The sequence below is a fragment of the Callorhinus ursinus genome, unplaced genomic scaffold (genome assembly GCF_003265705.2).
Source record: "Callorhinus ursinus isolate GAN/ISIS: 27379988/994484 unplaced genomic scaffold, GSC_fseal_2.0 scaffold1, whole genome shotgun sequence".
In the NCBI taxonomy this organism is placed as follows: Eukaryota; Metazoa; Chordata; class Mammalia; order Carnivora; family Otariidae; genus Callorhinus; species Callorhinus ursinus.
In genome coordinates, this window is record NW_027397063.1 from 51294102 (window position 1) to 51313148 (window position 19047).

Below are 19047 nucleotides of genomic sequence, written 5' to 3' on the forward strand. Positions count from 1 at the left end.
AACTGCCAAGGTCACCAAAAACCTCTGAATTGCTAGTTTCCAAGGTCCATTCTTCAACCTCATCATTTTCTTTCTTTCTTTTTAAAGTCAGGTTCCTTGATGAATAATTTACACACAATTCACCCTTTTTTATACCCTTCTATAGTTCAGTAAGTTTTGAATTCTCTGCTGATTCCTTGATGTCTGTAAAATAAAGACCAAATGCCTTTGATTCATATACAATTTCCTTCAGAATCTTTAGCAGTCTTTCCCACAAAACCTATTGTTGGTCACACATTATTCAACAAAATATTCTATGTACATTCATGCCTCTTGGACTTTCTTCATCTTCCCTCTCTATATTATAAACATACAAGTTTTGTGTAACAGAGTAGATGCTATTAATATCATCATATCAATTTCCATACAGACTCATGAAACTAGATGTTATTTTGATAAGTTGATGTTTTCAAAATAGAAATTAACCATCAAAATAGTACTACCTTAAGATTTGTTATTTTAGTGTTACTGAGTTGAATTGTGTCCTCCCCAAATTCATATGTTGAAGTTCTAGTCCTAGTACCACAGAATATGACTATATTTGGGAATAGGGTCATTGCAGATGTGGACTAATAAAGTTAAGATGAGGTAATACTGGAGTGGGGTGGGCCCCTAACCTAATATGATGGGGTCCTTGTAAAAGGGGAAATTTGGACTTGGACACGAACACGGGGAGAACACCATGAGAAGATGAAGGCAAAGATCAGGGTGATGCTTCTACAAGCCAAAAAACATCAAAGATTGCCAGCAAACCTCAAGAAGTTAGGAGAGAGGCATGGGGCAGATTTTTCTTAGAGTACTCAGAAGGGACCAACCCTGTGGATACTTTGATCTTGGGTGTCTAGCCTCTAGAACTGTGAGACATAATTTTCTTTGTTTAAGCCACCAGTTTATGGCACTTTGTTATGGCAGCCCTAGTAAATGGACACACTTAGTAAATGAACCATCTTTGAGTATATGTGAATATTCATTATCTCATTCACTTATCAAATACGAGTGCCTACTACGTGCTAGACACTGTTCTAGGATGTTAGGATGCATGGCATCAAAATATATTTGATGAATGAATGAATAAGAACTCGATTGTGTTCCTGTATTTTTGATGCAGTAATAAGCAATTAATCTATCAATCAATATAGGATTGATTTAATGAATGTTTACACTTATTCATTCAACAAATATTTACTGAATACTTACTATGTGTCAAATACCATTCTGGGCACAGAGGATAAAGTTATTGAGAGGACAAGTTCTCCACCTTCATGGAGCTTAAAATCTAGTGGGAGAAACAGATATCAATGAAGAAAACTAGTAAGTAAATCACATAATTTCTCTCTGTGCCCCACATTGACAATTATACAGTTATCCTCTAAACCCTGTAATTCTTGAACAATGCTCAGAGCATCAGTAATGCTTTAAAATATTCCTAAATACCATGCCCTGTTCTTTCCCTTACATTCCTACAATCTCGAAAGAAGCCTGAAATATCCCTAAAACTAATGAACTTAAGCTGTTCTCTAGACTTTCTGATATAAGTGTGATTTTAGGAATTTACATGTTACTTTAGGGTCTACAAGATAATGATCAAAACAATAAAGTCTGATAGTGGGGGTAGGGTAATCCACAGGCAGTGCATGGGTAAGTGTGTGGGCAGGACCCCTCAAAAGCTGGGTTTCTCAGTCAGTCAACATATATTTCTTAAGCACTTACCATGTGCCAGCCCTGTGCTGAAGACGGTAGAACTGTGGGTAGGGAAAAGGCATGATGCTGAGCCACACTGAGCTTATAATCGACAGGGAAACACCCCAACAACTAATTTCACAGTCCGTTCCTTAATTTTGATTATGATAAGGATATATGAAGAGTGTTAGGAGAACCCTGGGGGTGGGGGACTTTGCCATGAGGGTTTTGTAAGAAGGCTTCCTTGAGGAAGTGATGCCTGAACGCTGCTTTGGGGCTGGGGTAGGGGTATTTGTTTGATTAGAGATCACGAAGTCTTATGTTTCTTCTTCCTCATCTCCTTTCACCCACGTGCACACATTTCAAACACTTAAAAGTATTCTTCAAATATACTAAGAACACCAAAACTAAACACAAGAGAAGGACTCTCCAGAGGAAAAGAGGCCAAAAATAGAAGGAAAAAAAAAAACCCTAATCTCACCATTTGTTTTGAAAACACCCAAAATGATTAAAACATATTATAAACTAAAACATATGAACTAATCACTTGCCAAGTTTCATTTTTAAATCAGTGCCGTTTTTGAGGTTCATAAACTGAGAAAGAGTCTTCAAATATGAACTTGGTTTTTCTTTTCTTGGCCCTCAGTCGTCTTGAAGCATTTGCTGTTAGGCTGTGTCAAGGCAAAGAGTTCCAGCTTGTTGGGAACATGTGGCACACATCCACTAGAATGTAAGCTCCACGAGATCAGGAGCTTTGTTCATCACTGCAGCCCTGATACACAGAAGAGCGCCTGGAAGGTAGTCGAGATTCAACAAATATGCGCTGAAGTCCCACTTAATGGATATTCTGGGCCTTTGAAGGAATTCTCCAACTTTCTTTTCTTACCCAAACCACATCTTACTTTAGGTTCTCACCCTGGGGCAATTTCTGCCCCCACCAGGGGACATGTAGAAGTGTCTAGAGACATTTTGGGTTGTCAAGACTGAAGAAGTTGCATTTAATGGGTAGAGGTCAGAGATGCTGCTATACAACTTACCATGTACAGGACGGTCCTGAGCAACAAAGATTTATCTGGCTCCAAATGTCAACAGGGCCAAGGTTGTAAAATGCTGCTTTAGGCCCTTTGTTTCTATTGGGTTGTACCTGGGAGTCCAATCCTCCATATATTTGAGAGGAAGCTGAGTCCTACAGGAAGCAACCAAGAGAGCTTTCTTGCTTCACTGTCCTTCCTTCTTCCCAACAGAACTGCCTCCACCCTAAGGCACATTGGGAGACAGCCATTTTGCCTTTTGCCCCCACTGGGTCAATATGCAGTTGTTGGGGAAACCACCTGAAAAAGTCTGTCTCTACAATGGTAGTAAATAATTTTTATAGCTTACTGGTAATTCTCCCTGAGTTTACCTAAGAATATATCCTAATTTCAGTAAAATTAGCTTGTTTACAGACTAGTCATGTATCTCTAATGTCATCCTCCCCTGATTCAACCAGTTTATCCATGTCTGGTCAGAAGCTATACACCGGTCTAGCTTTATTCATGACAAATAAGATCAACTTCACGAATTCCAACAAAACCCAATAATGTGCCTGTAGAAAGACTGGGTTCATAACATTTCCTCTGCTCCCTTCTTTGCCCTGCATATTAAAATAGTGCTATCTGATTCCAGTTTCAATGGGGGAACCTCCATGGTGCCAAAGGAGTACATGTGCCGATTTCCCCACTATGAAGGTTGCTCCAGTAATCTTGGTATTGTGGCATGTGTCCCAGTTACCATAGAGACTGCATACACTAACAGTGTAGCATTAAGATTGGTGGGGACGACACATTTCACAGAAGCTTTTTTGGAGGGATAAAGATAAGACACAAGAAAGAAAGTGAGACTGCCAATAAAGAGCACAGCAAAGAGAAGTCTCTGACAATCATAGATTCTAGAAATTCAGGACAACAGAGATTACAACTACTACACTAAAACCAACATACACTTTCCATTCAAAGGCTGCCTCTGTCAGGAAAATTTCAAGTATGAGGAGAAAGAACAGATACAAAACATTCTAAAATAAAAAGGTAAATAAATGAACTTACCAAGTTAGAGAGGTGACAAAAGTGGTATGGCCAGAAAAAAATATTTAAATAACTCAAGGAAAGGAAAAAGTAAGTAATCTAAAAGCACAATAAAATTGGAAGTTATATTTCTGTAGGATGGCTGACTTACAGAGAAGCTGGCCCTCAGGGAGTCATTTAAGTTCTGAGTGCCTCTGTTTCCTTCACTGCAAGTGGAAAGGAAAAAAAAAATAAAGATGATCTCCCTCTTATATGTTAACAGAGTTCTTCTTAAATATCCCAATGGTTTGTGTTATGACAGATGAATATAATCCATGCCAGTCAAAGAAAATCTGACAAAAACTGTTAGCGAATACATAAATTAGGGGACATTGTTCATGATGCAAATAGGCTTATACCATAGTTCCTTAAAATAATGAGAGCTTAGAGTTCACTAACAGTGTGATCTTACGTATGTTCTTTTTCTCTGCATTCAATTTTGAGGTATCCTGTTGTTACAGAGATCAGGCATGTATGCAATGTAAAGGGTTCAGGTGTTGAATTGTAGATGTTTTTAAATAAAAAGAAGGTTGGAGATATGATGTGGGCTGGTGTAGGGGATAAGGGGAGTGCATTTAAGAGGAAATTAGTCTAGGAAAATGTCAGATAAGTGATTAGAAGTTCCTTGATGTCCAGGTCACATCTGGCAATGTTCTATTACACATACTCACACTATTACGTCCACTGCCCACTGGATACCCATGATTCCCAGTTTTAATTATCATCAATATGTTATATCTCTCAAATCTGTATCTTGAGCCATTAGTTCTCTCCTGGCCTCTAGCTCTCTATATCAAAAGACCTACTGGACAAATCCAGTTGGATATCTCAACATGTCCAAAGCTGAATCACCTTCTCCTTCCAAGTTTCTCTTCTTATGTTCCTTATGTGAGCGAATAGCATCACCATTCACCCATCTGCCCAAGCCGTATACCTGGGAACGATCTGTTGCTTTTTCATCACCCCTCAAATAATCACCAGATTTGTAATTCTAATGTAATTTCTTTTAATAACTGAAGGAGGCTTTTGTGCATAGAAAGCGATATTTACAGTTAATTGGGTTTAAAACTATTGTGTGTGTGTGTGTGTGTGTTTGTGTGTGTGTGTGTGTGTGAACCTCTCTGTACACATATACATTGCTCTATTGGTCTAGTAATTTCAGTATAAAATAAGAAAAAATCTTTCAGAAAGGGTGAGGTCACTAGGTAGAAAATTTAGAACCTCAAACTATTTCATCTGTCAGTCAGGGGGTTGGAAAAATGAGGGTTAGGGCCTGCTCTGGGAATACCTTTTGGAATCATTCTAACAAGGTCACCAATGAACACACTGAATATTTTTGTAGTAACTATAACAATGAGCGACTCTAAGTCTGTATCCTACAAAGGGACTTTTACAACTCATGTCTTCTAAGTTCAAGTTCCACCCTTACCTACTTCTTTCGCAATCACTTTCCACTTTATAGCCTGATAAAGATAGGCAGTATTTTGTTTTCCCCAGCAACCAGGTTTCTTCATTCTAGTGACCTTTTACTTATTGATGTTTCTCACATTTCTAGGTCTCTTGTTCCCATTGCACCACATTAGCTCAGGTCTCTGTTATCTGTCACTTGTGATATTGTAACAGTCCATTGTACTATGTTCTCTCATGTTTCTGAGCCTTTGCACGTGTCACTACCTGTGTCTAGAATGCTCATATTCCCTGATAAACATTTACCAAATGAAAAAAATAATAAGTACTTAAGATGTTGCTGCTTTGGGTGCTAAATAGAAATAGTGGCCTATCTAATATTCTGGATAAACCTGCACAAAGTGCACTTACTTTCAAAATTAATTTTGAAGAATCTGAAAATTTTGCCATGGAGAATCATGGGGCCCATGCCACAATATTAAGTTTTGCATTTAACAAAAACACCTGCAAACTCAGGGAAAGAAGCACTCATTCTTTCTTCATTCATCCAGCAAACATTTCCTGAGCACCTTTATACACCAGGTACTGTTCTAGACACTGGGGATTTCTTAAAGTACAAGACAGACAAAAACCCCGAAGACCATAAAACAAAACCTTGCAATCACTGGACTTATATTCCATTGTAGGGGGAAGTAAATATGTAAATAAAACATACACCTGAATGGAGTAAGTGCTGTGAAGAGAAATGAAGCAAAGTGGGAGGTGGGGAGTACAATTTTAAATATGGTGGTTATGAAAGCCTTACTTAGAAATGGAAACTGAGGGGTGCATGGTGGCTCAGTCAGTTAGGCATCTGCCTTTAGCTTAGGTCATGATCCCAGGGTCCTGGGATTGAGCCCCACATTGGGCTTCCTGCTCAATGCGGAGCCTTCTTTTCCCTCTGCCCCTCTCCCCTGCTCATACTCTCTCGCTCAAAAAAATAAGTAAAATCTTAAAAAAAAAAAAAAAGAAATGGAAATTGAGCAAAGACTTGAGGGTGGTGAACAAATAAGACTTATCCGGGAAATGCATTGTGGGTAGTGAAAAAAGCTAGTGCAAAGACCCTGGGGTGAAATCATGTACAGTAGGTATGGAAGCCAAAGAGGCCAATGAAGCTTGAGAGGAGTGAGTGCTAAAGAAAAACACAGAAATTAACAGGGGATACGATGTGTAGGGCCCTTTGGAATACCATAAAGACTTTGGCTTTTCCTTTGAGTAGATGGGGACTATTAGAGAGTTCTGAGCAGAGGAGTGACACAGTCTGACTTAATTACATTACATACATTACAAAGAATCACTCTGGCTACTGTTTTGCAAATAGACTGTAAGTGGCAAGGCCAGAAGCAGGGAAGATAATTAGGAGGCAACTCCAATAATCCAGGCAAGAGATGATAGTAGCTTGAATCAGGGTAGTAGTGGTGTTGAGGATAAGAGGTGGTAAGATTCTGAATGTATTTTGGAGGTAGAACTGCAGAATGAATTGATTAGTTGAATTTGTGACAGAAATAAAAAGCTGGGAGAGAAACGTTTGATTTGAGCAGCTCTGAGGATGGAGGTGCTATTTACTAAGGTGGGGAAAACCGTGTTTTCTGAATACAATAAGGAATTCCACTGGGGGATGTTGGGTCCCCGATGTCCATTAGGCTCACAGTGGAGACGGTTCAACATGTGAACCTAGAATTCAGGGCAAAGGCCTGGACCAGAGGTGCAAGCTTGAACCATAAGCTGGGGTGTGACTCTGAAGGAAGTGAATAGAGATAAAGAAAAGAGGAGGTTCAAGAATTGAGCTCTAGGACCCTCTGGTGTTTACATGTTGTGGAGATGAGAGTACACCCGCAAAGGAGACGGAGAAAGAATGGCCTGGGAAGTGGGGAAAAAAAAAATCAAGCCAATGTGGGGGACTGAAAGCCAAGTAAAGATAGTGTTTTAATGGTGAAAGAAGAAAGAGCCACGGAAGACAATGCTGGCAGATGGGGAAAGATGAAGACTGAATTAGTTAGTGGATTTGGCAACTTGGAAGTTACTGGTGAATCTTAATGGTGGGTGCAAACACTAATTAGAGAAGGATCGAGAGGGAATTAGGGAGTAGAAGTAGAGCGTGTTTGTAGTGATTATGGGCATTTCTTCAGAACCTTGGCTATAGTGAGAATCAAAGAAATGGGAATAAGAGCCGGCAGGGAGTGTGGGGTTAGAAAAGGTTATTTTTTAGATTGAGAGAACTTACAACATGTTTGTATTTGGAAGATAGGGAAAAATTGATAAAGTAATAGAAAGGGGAGATTTTTCAGGAGCACAGTGTATGAGTGTGTGAGCAGAGTGGGACTGACTGAAGGCACAGTGAGCGGTGGGCTGAGACAGGAACACATAGGGTTTATCCATAGTTATAGAGGAGAAGGCAGCGTGTGGGCATGCATGCAGATGGGAGGGTAGGTGTGCTGGAGAGCCAGTGTTCATGCAAATTCTTTTTTGACTGTTTCTATTTTCTCAGTGAAGTAGGAAGGAGGTCAGAAGTTGAGAGTAAGAATAGGGAAGGAGATGTTGGAAGTTTGAGAGAGGGAAAGATATGAAATGCTCTTCCCCCAGATATGGGGAAGTGAATGGATAGGGAAGCACAATATTACTGCAGGGCAGCACTAAGAACCTCTTGGAATGACCAGGAGTTTACAGTGAAAGTCATCAGTTTCCTTGTGTGTTTCTCTCCATCCACAGTCAGCTGGCATGCAGGCCTACAATAGGCATGGAGTTGCATATGATCACGATGGTTGGGATTTGCCAGGAGAGGACAGTGAAGCAAGAGAAGATCGAAGAAGTTAAGGGTGTGTGCAAGAAAAAGATTACAGTCATTGTCCAAGGAATCTAAACTATATAAGGAAGTGAGAATATGAGGGGCTCAGGGTAGAACTTATGCATGAGAGGTCCCAGTAGGTTCTGGAGTTGTTGCAATAAGGGGCCTGTGAAAATACGAGGTGGTGGTTGAAGAGTGGGATGCTTGAAATTGAGATTATGGAAAAGTTGTGATTATTAGTAATGACAAGGTCAAAAGTGTAACCACAGAAGTAAACAGTTGGAATGGAGGACAGATCATGAGACAATTAAGGAATTGAGACGCACGGTGTTGGGAGGATTATATATTTTAACACAGAAATGACGAGGAATAGTGATGGGGGAGAAACAAAAAGAGTGCTCGTGAGTCAGTGGCTAAAATCTGTAAGAAACTGGAGGTGACAACCAAGGCTTAGTGGATCACTGCAAGAAGGAGGGATTATGGGAGCAGGGAGTTTTTCCTCCCTCACTTTCCATCTTCCCAGTTTATACGACTGGCATTAGCAAACTTCTACTTTCCCGGCCTGGAGAGCTATAATCACCTGTGTAAATCACCCTTTGTAATTTCTCTTTAAATTATATCCAAGTCCTATGAATTTTCACTTTCAAATATTTACTTTTTTTCTCCCCATCTTGGGCCATCATGACTCTTGTCAGTCATGCTCTTTTCTGTCACTCAGTTTAATGTTCTTCATGGCACTAATCACTCTCTGAAATTATCTTGTTCATTTATTTGTTTGCTTTTTGCTGGAGGGAGGTTCTGTTTTCCTTCCTTAGAATGTTAAGTTCCATAAGGGTAAGAGCCTTCCTTATTTTGTGCCTGAAACCTAATATACCCTCGATAAATATTTCTAGAATGAATTCATCGGTGGCCCCATCATGTTCTGAGGAATCCTCATTGTCTGTTTTACACACTGGTCCCACTTTACCATCCTACCTGTTTCTCCTTACTCTGCTGCTCAAACCACCCATCTCACTCAGCAGAGGCATTTTACACCGTGCTGATTTCCATCCTGACAATTTAATCACATTTCTCCCTGTTTTTAATGTCAGTTCCCCATACATTGATTCTTCAAGTCTCAGCCTGGGTCTCATCTCCTGGATGACTTTTCCATGATGACTCTAAGGCCGGCTGATTTCTCTCTTCCAGAAAATTCTGCTATGCCTAATAACATCAGCAGCCTTATCTTTTCTAATCGCTGAAGGTGTGTCAATCTCATCTTTTCACTTTGAACATAAGTTTACTTTTGGCTCAGGGGTCCTGACTTAACATCTATAGGATACTCCCAAATAACTAACATAATGTAGGACAGATAAGGGATGTTCAAAAAACTACCACAGCTTCATTGGATAGTTTCACTGACTTCTGTCTTCCTCAACAATCTGACAGTCTTGACTCCTGGCCCACCTTTTACTTTTACTGCATTTAGCTAAGTCTATTCTTCCTGCTATACAGATACTGTGTTCAAAACCAGGCCCTCCAACCACCACACAGAATTCTACACGCTTGCATTGCAATTTCCGTAACTAAACCATTGTCTTTGCCATTATTGTTCCTAGAGTCTCTTGGCAATTTTAGTATTTCAGGACATAGCTGCCAAGATCATCTTTCTTCTTGGTTGATTCTTTCTTTAAAAAAAAAAATCCTTGCAATTCTTTTTCATCAACTTTATGTATCCCCTTGGGGTTTATTTTTCCTTGGCTCTATCCTTGGTCTGGTTCTCCTCCACTTTTTCTAACTATGTTCGGTCCCTGCTTTTCACTTGATCTGCCCTTTGTCTCATTTGAGGGAATCAGCTTTCACACCTTCTTTCAAAACACCCTCTATATTTAGAATAGTTTCTCAAATAATATAAAATTTATAATATTTATGAATAAATGACACAATGCCAAGATATTCTGTCTCTTCTTTCAAATAACATCTGAAGATGCACCTGCACCACTGAGTTCTATATTTAAGATATTGAATAAGTATCATTCATCCATCTGTTTTCATTCTGTCTTGCATTTTTCAGGACCTGCTTAAGAGTTGTATTGTGAGGTCTTTGGGGCTAGAGACTGTCTGGCATAGTTCACAAACTGGCCTTTGCTCTGTATATTCATGTTTCTTTGACAAATAATAAATAATAATAATAGCCCACTGTGCATTTTTACATTCCACTCATAAGTCCCTGGAAAAAGAAAAACTAATAAACAGGATTATAATAAAAACACTGAGACAAAACTAACCACTTACCAGGTTTTGCTACAGTAACATAGACTTCTATAGACCGATATTCTAATAAATAATTACCTACTTAAGTCATTTGTAAATTGTTCCTTTGCCAACATTATGTATCATATCAAATGCCTATGTGGTTTATAGGACAGGGAAAAACAAGTAGAACATTACAGCTATGTGGGGGATCAGAGCAAAAGCAGCAAAATAAGAGGTTTACTCTGCTGGGTGCACAGTTTGTAAGAATTAGTCTCACAAGTAGAACTACTTGACAGAAAATGTGCCTGCTCTCCAGTTTCCCCTCTCCCCTCCCCTTTCCCTTCAGCACTCCACAGCTCTTTCCAATAATGAAAGACTTTCTTTTTTCCTTCCTTCCTTCCTTCTTCCTCCCTCCCTCCCTCTCTCCTTCCCTCCCTCTCTCCTTCCCTCCCCTTCCCTTCCCTTCCCCTCCCCTCCCCTTCCCTCCTCTCCCCATTCCCTTCCCTTCTTTCTCTTCTCTTTCTCTCTCTTGATCTCTTCCTTCTTAAATTTCAGGTGGGAAGTATATAATTTTGTGTGAAAAATCTGTTTTCCTGTGAATATAACAAATGTTCTACTTGAAGCTGCTCTATTAAAACAGCAGTATGTCTAATGAAAAAAGAGGGGACTATGCCTAATGGCTGGAGCGCCTCCTTATCTATCTGCAGATAGTCACATTTAAACTCCAGTCTTCAAGTGAAGACCACAATGTGCCAATTGCCTTGTTACTGCAGTGGCCACTAGATGGCGGGTCCAAAAATCTGACTGGGGCCCTTTACATGGGAAATAGGTTTCTGGCACTCAATCTGGTACTGGTTTATCCAAACATTGGGTGGATAAGACAACATCCACATTACTTCACAGGGAAGCAATTTAACAGCAAGGTCTGTAGAGTACTGTCATCACAATACTCACATACCTAGATGCAGCTGGATTTTAAAACTTCCATCAACAAACATTCTCAGCTCTGGTGTTTATAAATGTTCTGCTGTATTTCATTATCTAATGGTCTTTGTAATAACTTGGCATAATCTCAAAGGTATAAAAAGTAGTTGTCTAATCTGCCTCTGTAGAAACACATGGAGAAAGGGGCGCCTGGGTGGCTCAGTTGGTTGGGCAGCTGCCTTCGGCTCAGGTCATGATCCTGGAGTCCCGAGATCAAGTCCCGCGTCGGGCACCCTGCTCAGTGGGGAGTCTGCTTCTCCCTCTGACCCTCCCCCTCTCATGCTCTATCTCATTCTCTCTCTCAAATAAATGAATAAAATCTTTAAAAAAAAAAAACACATGGAGAAGACTCTCAAATAGGCTGGGCAGGCAATACACATAGCTCGACTCTGTACCACTTAATATATATTTACCAGTAGATCCGATTGAGTATTTTACATCTCTGTATATATCTATCTAGATCTGTACCTGTATCTATATCTTTTTTTTCCCTAAAGATTTTATTTATTTATTTATTTATTTATTGGAGAGAGAGAATGAGTGGGAGGGAGAGAGAATTTTAAGCAGACTCCATGTTGAGCATGGAGTGGGGCTCCATCCCATGACAGCGAGATCATGACCTGAGACGAAACCAAGAGTCGGATGCTTTAACTGACTGAGCGACTCAGGTGCTCCTATACCTATATTTTCTATACCAGAGGCTGATAATATATTCATGTTGTTTTGGAAAAAAGAATGTTTATATTAGACCTATTATTTAATAGAAAAAAAATAACTAAGCCTCATGACTGAAACTGACATGAGTAAATTTAGGACAAATTCTTTGTTGTACCCAGTATCATTTCCATTTTCTTGCACTGAAAGGGAGGCTTCAAAAAGTGGATCTCATGGGACCATAAAAGAAGTCATTCTGAGGCAAATTATTATGAAGATAGATTGAATACCTCCCTTCATAATGTTTTTTATCTTTTTTTTTTTTTTGGTTAGCAGATTATCCTGATATAAGTGATTTGACTACATGGACACTGAGCACTTTTCTTTATCTTTTAATTAAAGAACTGACCTTATGATTTTTAAAAGTAAAGAATCAGAAGTTCTGAGATAATTTATCATTCTCACTTAAGAAAATATGTTCTAAAGTCAACTGTATTGCTGTACAAAATCTGTGACATGCATTCTGATACACATTTAAGCATTGATGCCAATTAAAACTTTTTAACAATGAAAGCAACACAAACTCAATTATAGCCATCCAACCCACTCACCACTAACATTTGATTCCCTCTTTCCTTTAAAATTTAGGTAAAAGACTAACATTAAACATGCTGATTTCATCTATGCTGGCTCTGTATATCTGGACATGAGACATGAGAAGAAGAGGACAGGTACACTGGCCTTCAGATTAAAAAAGCAAGCTTTTTTTTTTTTCTCGTAAGAAGTAAATATGGACTATCCTGATTACCACAGAAGAGATTTTTACATCAGCACTAGCTGACTTCCTTTAGTTTGGCAGTGGAATTTAAAATACGATGACAGAAAAAATTTATGATGAAGCTCCATGGCTATTTCCATATAATTGTGGTGATTGGAATTTAACCCTCGCTCCTCCCCTGCAAAAATTCTACAACTTGTACCTCCCTCCTAGAAAGAGCTCTGGAACAGAAGCTGAGGCCTGGTTTCTACCCTGGTTTCTACCCTGGTTTCGACAATGCCTCACAGGATGAGACCCAGAGGGCATGCGCTCCCTGGGCTCTTTTTCCTTACCTCTGAAATGAATTTTAAGGAGAAAGCCTATGATTCCTCTCTGCTTTAACGTTTAATATCCAATGAAGTAAATTAGTATGCATTGCATACATCTGAAATAGACGAATTCTCTCAGATGAGAGAACAATGTTGTCAAGGAGGAGCTTATATTGAAAGTTAATGGGGCCCTACTGCTATTGGGACCCTACCCATGGAAGTGAAGTTGGAACAGCTCATTCCTTCAACCCTCCCTTTTCCCATTCGGTATCACTCTTCCATGGATTCCCCCATTACCTATAAGCCTAAATCCTACCCTTGGGACCTTCCCTGAGCCCAAGCAGTCTCTGGCTAATATGAAAAAAGCCCTTTCCTTTTCCTCTTGGGCACATAGCTCAACTCCATTCCCCAGCCCTCTGCACAGATGGCTACAGCCTTGTGACCAAATTCTGGCCAGTGGGATGTCAGCAGACATGACGTGAGCTGCTCCTCCCCTGACCCCGAAGACATTTCTTTGCAATTAATCGCTCTTTCTCTTCAAAAGTTTTCTGACTGGAAGTCACACCCACGGTGACCTTGGAAGCTGTGTGCTGAAGATGAGAGAACCTCTGCCAACCTGGATCCTTGACTAGTCTTTACATGAGCAAAAGAGAAACTTCTATTAATTTAAGCCACTAAGATTTGGAGGTTTATGTCTTATAAAAACCAATGTTACCTTAAGTAAGAACTCCCCTAAGCCAGAGATTAGCTCTTTCTCCAAGACACTTTATGTTTCTTTGACCATGTTTTCACTATGTAGTGAATTCTTTACTGGTGTGTAAGATCTTTGAGGACAGTGCATGTTTTATTCACTTTCTCATCCTCCACATAACTCTAGTTGAAAAAACGATTAGAACATAACTGTTTTGGAAATTATAGATGGTGGTTAAAAAAAATTCTAGCTTTTTGTCTTCTCCTATTTAGGTAGAAGGTAGGGATGATGGGTTTTTCTGGCGTAGAAATGTTAATTTTGATATCCATAACCTCTTAATATATATTGTGGACTACCTTCCTAAGAACTGTGCTCCCCAAATAAAGTGCACATTAAATATTTTGAAAAGTTAAAACAATACCAAAGGGAGGGATAAGTGAAGAGATAAACGGAGAAATACAGAAATAAGGGATTAAAAAAAAATGTGGTGAGTTCTACGGGGTTTCTACCACCACTACCACTAATGAAATTATCACTATAAACTATTATCCCAAATAGAGCACTACACTTTTGGTACCTCATTCTCAGTGTCAGTTTTAACTTCTTTTGAGCCAAATTCCTTAGACATTTTCTGTTTTATTTTTAGTTGGCTTCAACACAGCCCATCCCTGCAACACCTCACCCTTGGTTTCCTCAATACTGGCCTCGTTTTCTCACTCTCTGGCACTGACAGTCCTCTCTTGTTTTTTCTTTGGCTCTACTTTCTTGTCCACTCCTTGAGTACTGGAATTTCCTTGTATTTTGCACTGGGTTTTCTCCTCACAACTTCTAGAATCATGCCATCCAGTCTTATATGACTTCACCTACCACTTCCTGACAAGTAAACCCTGAATCTTTACCTCCAGCCCAGTACTTTCTCTGGAGCTCCAGATCTGTATTGTCTATGGTCCCTGGATATTTTGAGAAAACCTAAACATCTTGCAGCAACCTTAAACACAAGTCCCAAATCAAAAGCAATACTTGCCTTTCTTGGCAAACTTCTTCTTTTTCCTCCCATGTTACCTCTCTTGGCAGATGACATCAAGTTAGACACTTTAAACTTTCCTTATCCTCCTTTTCTGTCCCTTATCTAAATTAGCTAATTAAGTTCTAAATCCTAATAAGTGTCTTTATGGTTCTTTTGAGACTTATAGCCTAGGTTTGAAGACTGGAGAGTTGAAGACCAATTAAATATAGGACTTCTTTTACCACACTGTCAGAGACTTACTACAAATTTCTTCACACAAACATATAAAAAAGGCAAGAAGTATGGAATGACAAAAAGTAGATTTTTCTACCCTTCCATCACACCTGAGTTACATTATAAACCAGCAGAGAATCATGAGAGTGAACATTCTCACATTCCATTTTTCAAAGTTGGGACTGCTTTAAAACAAAACTGAATCAACGAAAGGAAGGATTTTTGCAGAGGTGACAGGAGCTTTGCTCATCGCCATTCCTTCAGTAACCTTTGCAAAAAAGATTTAAAGGAATGTCTCTAATGGCTAAACCTATAGAACCTTTAGGCCCATGGTTTTCATTCATTCCTGGATCTAACTATAAAGGCTTGCATTTATTTTAAGTGTTACGTTTTCCATTGACATTCAAATGAGATTTCCCTTCATCTAATCAGTTGCTTTGATTTCTTGGTCCTAAAATTCATTCTTCAATGTTTTCCACAATTCTTCAACATTAGTAATAACTTCCTAGAGCAACTGCGGTCCTTTCTCTTTCCCTGGTGATATATTTATCATCTGTTACACAAACCTCCTCTTTGCTTCCTCCCTTTGCACTACCAGCTCTAACATCTTAAATTTTCATTTGACATACTGCTTACCTATATTATTTCATGTGTGTTCCCATCCATGGAAATTCATTTTTGTGTGACATAAATCCCTACCCTATTCTATTTCACAGTAATAAAACTTTATACTGAATTGCCAAAGAGATAGGTAACCAAGCACACAGTTTAAATTAAGTGCAAGATACACATGTTTGAATATTCTGCTCTCTGGCTAAGATGTGTAGAGACAGGTACTGTTTGTATCTGAGCATTCTGTCATCTGACTCAAACTGTTGGAGTTAAGTCATGTAAAAACAGTTTTCTTACTTTGATTCAAAAGTAACTTCTGCTATGGAAAAAAAAGCACAGTAAGGAAATAATATGTATATTAGAAAATCTCTTCAAAATAACGATTATAGTTGGATTCAGTCTATGAAAGATGCTCCATGACTTGAGCACATGCCAGTGAGATGAAGACTCTTCCAGGGTCGGCATTCTCATTGATTGTTGTCCTTCAGTACCTTTAATGGTTTCTAGTCCTTGTCCATGCTAACCTTTGCTAGTTGGTATAGCCATGGTAAATATCCTATTTATTGGATTTTATTAGCATTTCAAATTTTGACATTTGGAAAAGCACAATTCTCCTTCTTTTCCATCCTGTCATTTTTAATGTATAAGTGTCCAGGATTTTTCCACTTTTAAGTTTCTCTTTTCTAGCTTCAGAAGATTATAATTTTGGCAAGTCAGAATCTGTGGCCCGAACATTTCAATTCCATACAACAAAATTTCAGTCAGAGGCATTATTCATGTGATTTAAGCATCAACGTTTACTTCTGCCACAATTATTTGGCATTTTTGGAGAAGTAAGTTTTGGTTGAATCACCTATTGAATTATGTTGATTCTCCACCATTTTTGGTGATATGATATAATGTTATAATGCTAGACATTCACATAGCACTGTAAAGTTTTCAAAGTGCTGCCATAGACACAGTTCTGATTTGACTTGTTGTGGCACAAGCAATCAGACAGTACACCCATTCTATAGATAAAGAAACACAGGAACAGAGAATATTATTCTGGAGCATGCATGGTAAGCAGCCAAGGCCAGAACGAACTCCTATTCCAGCGTTCTTTCTTCTACATCATATTAATATTGTTTACTTATTCTTGCTTTTCAAATATCCACCATCAGGCCCTCCTCTGCACTGCACTGATATCATTCCTGTCATATCTATTTGATCTCTTTCTAGATTGTATCCACCCTTCTGGTTCACACAGCCCTCACTAGAGCTACTCAAGGACAATGTTTCATCCACTCCTACCTCGAAGCCTCTGGTGAGATCCTACTACGTGTTTGCCCAGTGACTCTGAGCTATAAGTGTTCATCTTCTCTTAGTTGTAAACTGTTCTTGACCCACACTTTTTAAGAATATGTTATAAATGTTCATGTATTATTTGACAGGAAGGCATTTCATCCATGTCACAAGTAGAAGAATGGAAAATCAGGAGAGTGAACAGCTTATTTGAGAGTATCCAGTGAGTCAGTGACAAAAACCTGAAGAAGAAAAAAAAACAAAGCCAGGGATCCTCATGCACAGGCTGCCTCTGTGCCACACAGTCAGAGGTACTGGGACTCAGCAGCCTGTGAGGGCCGTGTGAGAAACACGGACAGCGTTGCCACATCCCTTGTGCAGGCTACAATTGTTTAAAAGAACTGTGGCAAACTGGACATTTTGTTCCCTTCTAATTTATCTGTGTTCCTGTAGCCATGTCTCCACTTCTAAACACTAATCACTTCTCTAGGTGAGCTTAAGTACCTAATTATTAAGAGCCCTCCAAATTTCTAGTGCCATCTTCAATACAGTTAGTGCCCTTTCTGTCCCATTTGCCCCCTGTGCTTGGTAGTGAATCAGAACAGCAAATATCCCTAATGAGGAATCATGATACAGGATTAAATTTACAAATTAAGCAATTCCTTTAGTTTTTTTATGTCAATTCCTTTCATCTTGGAATCCCCACCCTCCATTTGCTTAAAATATATCCCACTGTGAAACTAAAAAAAAAAAAAAAAAACCAATGCTGTTATGACAATTCAAACAGAAATACTGAAACCTAGAAGAGACTCTTGTCACCTGTAAGCTCTGGCATATAGCATCAGATAACCTAGGCTCCCAGGGAATGGTAGGACAATACATTAGCAGATTTAAAGTTAATCTCCAGAATCCCAGATTTATTTCCTGTCCAGGTTAAGTGCTCTTTTGATTATTATAGCAAAAAATAATACAAAAAATCGATTACAACCATTAATGGAGGCTTAAAATATTAACTTGCATAGCTTTAACCCAATATCTATAATTAAATGCAAAAAAGCTAAGTTAATGCAATGTTAAGGTTGAGCTTCTAATTGCACAAAAGTCATGAAATTTAAAATTAAGGTTTCTAGTGCCACTCTCTGTCAGTTCTACAACATTCCTCACATAATTTTTTACAATATACGTTTCACTTAAATGTGTCAGTGATGGAGTTCCTCGGAAAGAATATAAAACAATAGATTAGGATTGAATTTGTAGATGTCTGCTTAGAGTTTTATGTAACCAACAACACCGGGAAAGTGCAATTATTTTTAAATTATTTTAAATATGATGCCCCATTTGAGTGATTACCATACTCCTGTTTAGGAATTTACCCATTTCCCCTATAAATCCCTTAACCTTCCCTTCTGATTATAAACTAGCCATCCCTGGGAGATGTTTAAAAAAACAAACAAAACAACCTGTGGGCTGTGATAGCACATGTGGGCCAGTTCTTTCAACACATGACAAAAGGTATTCATGGTATTCATGGGGGACTATTACTTAAGAAGAATAAGTAACTCAGACTCCTCAGGTTTATGGTTACATCTAATAGAATAAGCAAAGGCTCTAGAGATAGGCAGATAGGGATTCAAATCCTTTTAATGCTATTTACCAACCCAGGTGACTTTGAGCAAATTACTTGCCAGCCAAGGTGACTTTGAGCAAGTTACAAGAGTAATCATACCCATTTTGTAGGGTAATTATGAAGATGAAATGAAGTAATATATGTGAGAGAGGCTTTGCAAAGCTCTCTCAGAGTTTATAGCACCATACCAACTATTACCATTAAAGAATGAATAACCATAATTTAACTATCATGTAGCTATCCATAGGGTACTTCTGAAACACAAAACAATGATCATTGAAAATTCATTTTATTAAAAGGTACACAGAATTTTTTTTCATCATAGTTTCCTAAGGTTAGGTATGTGTCTATGGCTTATTACTGAGTGTCCAGATATGTTCAATACATAATGCATTGAGGTACATCAGCTACTTCCGAAGGCAGGTGAGTGAAATGAATTCTTGAATATTGGGCTGCCATACCCAACGTTTTCTTCAAATTTTATGAAACATTTGTGTCTAAACAGAATATGCTGGGGAAATTCTAGTCCAACATGCAATTTCAACAGAAAATTATAAATCATAAATATAAGGGCTTAAAGCTAAA

General features: G+C 38.7%; 1 protein-coding gene across 30 annotated transcripts in view; it reads right to left on the reverse strand.

The window, feature by feature from the left end:
• ZBTB20 (zinc finger and BTB domain containing 20) overlaps nt 1-19047 on the reverse strand; it is a 777345-nt gene that overhangs the window by 209226 nt on the left and 549072 nt on the right. The window contains exon 8 of one of the 30 annotated variants that reach the window (XM_073893639.1): nt 3931-3985. The exons of the other annotated variants lie outside the window; for them this stretch is intronic. The gene's annotated coding sequence lies outside the window, so the exon portion shown is untranslated. The remainder of the gene's footprint in view (nt 1-3930; nt 3986-19047) is intronic. 30 annotated transcript variants of the gene reach the window in all.